Here is an 8,769-nt window from a genome sequence, read left to right on the forward strand (position 1 = left end):
ACTGAGATATGTTCTTACCTGAGCTTGGACGAGTTGACGTCCCTGTCTGGTCTTTGTGCCCATGGAAGAGCGTGGTCGCTTCCAACTTCACCCCCGTTTGGAGCCATAGGAATATATTGGGAGAGGCCAATTGCTAACAACATCTTTAGTCGTTTTGCGTGACTGAAGGCACACAGTTCTTCCATACCATGATAAGTTCTTACCTGAGCTTAGACGAGTTGATACGTACCTGTCTGGTCTTTGTGCTGGCTCGTGGAAGAGCGTGGTCGCTTCCAACTGTTTATAGGAATATGCTGGGAGAGGCCAAATGCCAACAACATCTTTGGTCTTTGTGCGTGACTTAGTGCACACACAAAGACCAGACAGGTACGTATCAACTCATCTAAGCTCAGGTAAGAACATATCTCAGTATGGAAAAACGGTGGCCTGTTCCTTCAAAGCCGTTTTTGCTCTTTTGTTGCTAGGGGTGTAACGGTTCACGGGGATGTATTGAACCGTTTCGGTTCAGCCTGTTCGGTCCACTTATTATTTTCATTAAATAATGTAAATTTATTATTAGCGTCATATTAAGTGCCGCGGAACAAAGTTCCTACGCGAGTCTCCTGTTTGGGAACACTTTGGCTTTCTGGTTAAAATTCATGACGGGGACAGACGTGTGGATAAATCCAAAGTTGTAAGCCGACGTTGTTCCACGGAGATCGGGTATGCAGCAGGTAACACATCAAACATGTTAACGCATTTAAAATGGCATCATTCGAATGTGAATACCACGTCTACTGAAGAAAAGCAGCCTTGTCCAACACCGCTAACGTCGGCATTCAAACAACCCCTGTCAAGTAGTTCGGATCAGGCAAAAGCAATCACGCATGGTATAGGTGTATTCATCGCTACGGATTTGCGCCCATATTCAGTTGTTGAAGGCGCTGGCTTTATAGCCTGGCTAACACCACCAATTCATTTTCTCGTAGGAGAGGTGTGGTTTATGGTCGTCCATAGTCGTTTATTGGGCAATACAACAACAACAAAAAGTCTATCATGGGTCTACACGTAGCCATAGCTAATCGTATCATCGTATGAGATGACGTATGACGTACCCGCTGTAAACTTTTGAGCTAAATTATTTAGAACAAGGTCTAAAGCTTGATCGAAAAATACCATCGTGTCTGCTGCTGTCACGTTGGATCCGTAAATAAACTTTTTTTTTTTTTATCTGTAAATAAACTACAAGCTTCCGTATATTGAATAGCGTGTCATCGTCTTGCCATCCCTCCTCGCTCTGTGATTGGTTCCCAAATCCATGCGAAAATTTTGGCCATGGTCCCCAGGCTGTTGTGCAGTTCGAAATAATTCGAGCGCACACAGCAGCATGGCGTTAGCCAGGTTACTGGCTTGAAGTATTTGATTAAAAGTCTTGAGCCTCGCTACAATATCCCATCACGTCCGCGCTTCAGCCAAAAAGTTATACCAGCACTTCATGAAAAAGCTCAAACTGATGTGGTCAACAAGCTGCGCTTGAGTGCGCTTACTGTATCACTTACTTACAGTATTTAATTTTTTATTTTAAATGTTACAAAATGTGTATTTCATTATAAGAGTGCAATTTATTTAAAATATCACCAAAATGGGTCGCTTTTATTTATTTTCTGCAAGAATTCTATTGTGTATTGGCAGCTTTTCAAAAGAAATTTTTTGTTAGTTGTTATTTATTTGTACCGAAAATTAACCAAACCGAGCCCTCCAAAACTGTGAACCGAACCGAATACAATTTTAGCGTACCGTTACACCCCTATTTGTTGCATATTCGTCGCTTTTTTTGTCACTTTCTCATTGCTCATTTGTCACTTCTCTGTTGCTCTTTTTTAGCATTTTTGTTGCTTTTACATCACTTTTAGATTTGGGTAAAGGCAAACTGGAGAAAACATGCTCGGCTCAGGCGGGGGTTAAGAGGTTAATCTAGTTTTGTAGTTGATTTGTCTGTGTTGTATCCAGCAGCTTAGACAGTATGTGAAATGAGTGTATGGAAAAACATTTTTGCTGCTTACATTGATAAACTTTACCTAATGAATCTGAAATTTGATGAGAGATTATATTATTTTTGTACCTTCTGTTACAGTGACTGGTACTAACGCATGCTTTGTTGTGATTATGGCCTGGGAGATGTTACTTTGCAGTCGAGAGGCTGAGCAATGGTAGCGACCGAGTCTACAAAGCAGATTATTCAGATTATTTGCCACATCAGATTAAAAGTCACACCATTAATTTTGAACTCGACCGGATTATGAATATTGCTTTGTTGCCAGGTTGGTTCCTTGATCTGATTCCAGTTTGAACCAGTTACCACTGAAACATTGTCATCCCATTCTTAAAATACAAATAATTCTCACAAACAGCTGCAAAGCCTGTAGCCCATAACAATAAATTATTAATTCTATGATTTTCAGCAAAACATGCAGCAGAACAGCTCACTCGTACTGGTCGAATAGAAATGAGCCAAAGGTGAGTCAAAGAGAAACACGGTGCCGAGAGTCAAGATGGTGCTGTTCTATTTGAAACAAAGTCTGACATGAATAAAACAAGATTGTAATCTGCACATGAGGTAAAAATATCTGCATCTAGTTTTACGTAGTCACAAAAATAGATGTATTGAAACAACATCAATATGTTTTTGCCCTTACACTCTGTAGTATTAGGCTATATTTTTCATAATTTCGAACATAATAATAAATGAAAACAATGGAATAAACATGAGATTAATTATATGACAGAAACAAAGCAGCATTAGAGACGTTTTATTGGGCATGAAGCGCGCTCAGATCCCAGTGGAGAGACAAACAATAAACACATATGACACGTATGACACACATGAGCAAGATGAACGAATGAAGAGAATTGTTCTCCCTGGTGTCCGGACACTGGTGGCGGAAGAGGACGAGATCCCAATCCAAGGCGGCCAGTGGATGATGAGCAAGGTAGAGGAGAGTCCAGGAAGAAGGGGGTGGAGGAGGGCAGAGGCAGTGAACAGGGGGCTGAAGAGGGGAATCCTGGGCGGTGATTGGCTGACGCTGAAACGTGCTTTAGGTTGACACGGAGGAGCAGCTGGAGATGAGGCTGCAGGAAGGTTTTCAGGTTGAATTTACCCTTAAGCTTCATTAACATCCTTGTGCTCTCATTTCTGAAACAATGATATAAAATGTAAGTTTCTCTTGTATATATATAAAGAAATAATACTAAAACTTACTTTTTTCTTTTAATCACACATGGGGAATTGCACCAGCAGTTCCAAGAGCAACCAAAATACAAGCGATAGATATTCCGGCAATAGTCCCGTCTGAGAGAGGCTCTTCAAAACATGTTAAAAAGTAAATAATATTAAAATTAACTTTACATATAAATAAGTAAACATCCTTTACATCTGTTTAACTAAAAACAAAATTATTCGTTGCTGCTATGGAGGTTTTATCAGTATTGCAAATGTTCTGCTCAGACAACTAGAAAGTAAATACATCATTTGCCATCACTTGATGTTAGTCTAAGAAGCAACAAGTTGACACAAAATATAAAAATGTTTTGGGCCGAAAGAACGTTGTTATTATGACATCATGTAAGTAACCTCTTACCACTTACGTTTTATGGCCAGAGGTTGAGAAGATTTACGGATCATGGTTTTGCTGTTGAAGGCCTCACAGTGGTAGAGCCCTCCGTGCTCTGTTGTAAGGGGATCCAGAACTAGCTCTGCTCCAGTAACTGGGAGTGGGTCCGAATTGAAAGACCAGGTAATGGCGGCCTCAGGTACAGAGTCGACTACGCACGACAGAGTGAGTTTTGATCCCTCGTAGTAGATGTCCTTTGAAGGGTCAGCTTTGACATATTTCACATCTGGACCATCTGGAAATATCAGATCATATTTTTGGAGCGAAATACACAACATTTCCCATGGGGCCAAGAAAACTTAGTTTGGCAAGTTTTTGCCCAAACCTGGGAGGAAAAATCCTCTGATCAGAGGAGGTTAAGGGCCTTTAATGCCGTGAGCAAAGAGTACATATTCAGAAAATGCTCTAAGTTGGTCAATCAGACTTAAAATGGACAGACTTACAGCTGACATTGAGGCTGACATCTTTACTGAGGGAGCTACTCAGCCCATTAGAGGCCCTACAGCTGAACGGCCCATCGTAGCGGCTCACGTTGGTCAGAATGAGCACTGGTGAACTGGTGACGGAGCTGGAAGTTGTGCGGTTGAACCAGTAGTACCACAGACTGGTTCCTGTTGCCAAGCAAGTGAGTTTCACAGAGCTCTGGTTCACTGAAAGAAATGGGAAAGGCCGTCTGTTAAATTGACCAAATTTTATTTTGCTACTTCTACTCTATTGTAACGTGTTCTGTGTTTCAGCACGTTAGTTTTGTGTTGAACTGACACAAAGGGCGATAAAATGCGCTTACACCTTAGATACGTGTCAGCTCAACATGAACAGTCCATGTTACAGTAACGCAATTCATTTTCCCGCCGAAGACTACAGAGGCGGGCTTTTGCAATGCATCATGGGAAGAAGACAGCCGGAGACTGCGGTCTTGACAATCAGCAGCAGCAAAAAATACGAATAATAACCATCAAAAGTTGGTAAGTACACATTTATGAGAGCTACATACTTTTGTTTTTAGTAGATAAAGGAATGTTGTATTTTTTGTATTATTATTATTAATGTCAAAGAAGCGTTCGGCCGGAAAAAGTGGCTTCTGCCAATGAATCTCATCATACGCCATTACTAAAAAATTTGAAATGAAAATTTCATATTTAACATTTTCTTCGTTTGTGGTCATTACCCTTTTTTAAAAAGTTACTCCTTACAGATAAACTGACCTCTGAGTGTACATGTATTTAAAGTATATCCATAATTGTGGAAATGGCCTGTTACATTCGTGTCTCTGTGACCAACGTTTTTTTTTTGGGGGGGGGGGGGACAACGTCTTTTTCTGCCGCTGTTTCAGCAGTGCTAATGTTAGCTAGACAGAGCGCTGGCTTTGCCTCTGTGGAGTTTACACGCGTTTACAAGAACGTATTGTCACTGTTTTTAAAAAGCGTTTCCCCTCTCCTGCTGGCTCTCGCTTTCCCTGCCCGCTCCGCGCTCGCCCCTAGCCGCCCCATACTGCAGCCCCGCGGGGTCGCATCCCCAGCTGGAGCGAGGCTCTGCCCGTTGCCTCCACGCTCCGGGCGGAGCCCCGTGCTGCGGAGCCCCGGGTTGCGTCCACGCTCCGGGCGGAGCCCCGTGCTGCATCCCCGCTCCGGGCGGAGCCCCGTGCTGCGAAGCCCCGCGTTGCCTCCCCGCTCCGGGTGGAGCCCCGTGCTGCATCCCCGCTCCGGGTGGAGCCCCGTGCTGCATCCCCGCTCCGGGTGGAGCCCCGTGCTGCATCCCCGCTCCGGGTGGAGGCTCGCGCCGCGGTCTCGCTCCAGCCACGCAAAGACATGCATCAGGACGAAGAGGATTTGAAGCGCTTTTTTGTCAAGTTCTTTACTCCTGGTGTCCTTTGCTATGTGAACTTGTTCGCTTTCCTACATATCGAACTGAGTTTGGGAAAGAATGGAAGTCTGTGATGTGTCTGGTGCAAAGCAGTCCTGTCCATAGGCAACACAAGTTAAAAACAATATCTAAAGTTTGATGAGGGCCACTTGCTATGTGAACGATGACAGTTTTGTTGTTGTTGCAGATTGTGACAACGCGGCTCAACTCAAGTTGACTCGACATGGCTCTCCCTCACGTCTGTGGTAAGAAATATTTGTTGTTTTACCATTAATTCTCTTGAGCTTTATCTTGGGTTGATTTTTGGAGGCGGCTGTCTGAACCTGACGATCCAAGCAGCTTCCTCCAGCTTTTACTTCATTATTTTCACTTCTCATGTTTATAAAATGTGGTATAGGAGTATAGTTGGAATAAGCAATAACCTCTACATTTGTCATGTTTGGTCCTCAAGTTTGTTTTTATTTTATTGTAGTTTGATACAACATGTGATGACTGGGGATGGAGTCAGGCCAGGCCCTCATTTATGTAAGTATCAATAACAATATTTTAATATTTAGTCCATTGTATGCTATAATTTACATTTTGATTTATTGTGCTGTAGTTTGTAGAGTCAGCCCATGGTGCTGGAACAATATAGTTATGCAATATTGTGTAATAGTTTCCACAATTCTAAGCTTTACATTTTAGAAAATATTTATTTATTGATTCATTTGGAGTTGATTACTGCTACATGTCCTTTGAGAATTTTAACATCAGCCAGTCAATGAAAACCCCTTTTGAAATAGTTCTGTGTTCTGTGTCCCCTTCATGGCTGTGAAATATCTTCATTATAGAGAACGAGGAAGGGCTGCAGCCTCTTCTCACCTGCTCTCTGTGAAGCAGCTCGGCCACTGAGGCGCTCAGCGATGGGATACATTTGCAGTGCATTTCAGGTAAATGTTTGGAGGCTTTTTTATTCTTCTTATTGTAATTTCAGCTGTTGAAATGTGTGATATTGTATATTTGCAGATAAATGCAGAGTTCAAGTGTACAACAAGAGGCCTGTCACAACAGGACTATTGGATTCCAAATCTTCTGAACGTGTCCAGGAAGCTCTCCAGCCTGCATGGAATAAAGCTCGAAGTCCAAGCTGCTAAAATGCCTGTAAGTACTTAGTGGAGTCAGTGGATTTCTGTTGTGCTGTTTTATTGCGTAGTTATAAGGCTACCTCAAAACCCGCTCGTGTTCTTTTGTTCTGTCGACATTTTAGCAGAAAATGATTTTATGTCACAAACTTAGAGCAGCACTGCTCTAAAGCTACATCACTGTGGAGCAGCACGCAGTTTCACTTTGCATTTCATATGTAAACTAAACCGCCTTTTATGGTTGATGGTTCCAACATGATGCACGCTCACATCAACGAGAGATTAATTAATGACCGATTAAAATGGACCAAGACGGATTATTGTCCAATATTTATGCAAGATATATTATGAATTTGTAACATTGTAAATTAACATATTTTATTTTTATTATTATTATTTTTATTCCCACTAGAACATGGACATGAAGCTCAGAAAAGGCCACCACTGTGAGGATCCACCAGGCAAGATCCAAAGTTGGAGTATTCTGATGTGTTGAGGTGAGGTCGTCCTCCATGACCCGGACAACGAGGCCCTTGAAGTGAGAATAAACTCGTCATGGAGTTGGAGCCAACTCTGCTGTCCAGAAAAACTTGCACCCTGAAAATGAACAATTTGTCTTTTTGGGCTCCTGGAGGGATATTAGTTGTGGTTCAGTATTGTGTTGTTGTCAACATTGTATAGCATTTAAACTTTGCCCCATGCTTCAGTGTTCTTGCTGACTAAAATAAGACCAAAAATGACTCAAAAACTAAAAAGCAAAAGGGACTAAAATTATGTGGACTTCATATGATTTAAATTCACTCAAAGAAACCGGTCTGAGCTTTGTCCATGTGGGACTAATTGTGCATTGAAATATTGTTTACTGAAAACAATCATTTGACGAAGTCTTGACTTGCTTATTTCTGACAGTGAGGAGATGAGGGAGAAATCTATGGTACATCTATTCAAAAAAAAATGTTTGAATCTAAATTCCTAAAGCACTCATGGATATGGTCAGAATGGGTTAAAGGTTATACATTGTTTTATATATTAGCAATTATTTGTATCTTTTGATGCATTTGTGGGAGTTGTGTTTTATGGACTGAGGGGGTGGGGCTTAGCTTCAGCCTGACTCCAAACATAGACTGTATTATAGCAATGAACTAAGTCTGTGTGGCTTCCCCCATAGTGTTCAGCAGGGCTCACTGAACCTGGTTTATGCAGTCTGGCTGGACTTTTGCTGTTGGCTCCTATTTTTTGAAAAGAGAAGTAAAAATAGCAAAAGGGGGAATAATGGGACAATATAGCATATGGTAAGACAAACGCGTTTTCAATCTAACTTCAACCGAGGGATGGAAATGTCACTACAGCAAGGAACTTTCAGAGCTTCCTGTTCAACTTCCCACAGCAAACATGTTTTTGTGTGTTCACTGACACTGATTTTACAGTGTACATAAGTGTAGTTTTATGCTCAATTGTTGGCACTATGTTTCTTTCACATTTATATCAAATAAAGGTGAAAAAAGTATTGAAATTGTTTCTCATTTTGTATGCATTTCATTTGCATTGTCATCCTTCATTTATTGTAAATTGTATTTTACTTCAGTTAAGGTTAATGAGAATAGATTTGAGGTATCTTGTTAAAGTCACATGATTAGAATCATGTAAAAGTCACATGATTAATATCAAGTAAGAACAACATGATTAATATCAAGTAAGAACAACATGATTAGAATTATGTAAGGGTAACACGATTTAACCATCTGAAATTGAGTAGTTTCAACACATTTTAGTTCTGCATACTGAACATAAATCTATTGTGTCAATTCTTCAGAATTACTTCATGTTGATGCAACACAATTTGCATCATGTAGCATCTACACAAACTACATGTGTGGAACCAATGTCCACAATTAAATTGTGTTAAATCAACATGGTACTTTTTTCAGTGTTCTCAATCAGGTCTGTAGCACTGGCAGACACTCTCACATCCGAGACCGGCACTGGGGAGGAACATTACACACTTTGTAGCACCATTGAAGTTAGAAAATGTATATAAATTCCTTCAGGTGTAGACGTTTTACCCAGATTATACTATGCTTGGTGCTGCTTCTACCACCACAGCTACCACAAGACAGCACCTGACTGCAAGA

The sequence above is a fragment of the Gobius niger genome (genome assembly GCF_951799975.1).
Source record: "Gobius niger genome assembly, chromosome: 14".
In the NCBI taxonomy this organism is placed as follows: Eukaryota; Metazoa; Chordata; class Actinopteri; order Gobiiformes; family Gobiidae; genus Gobius; species Gobius niger.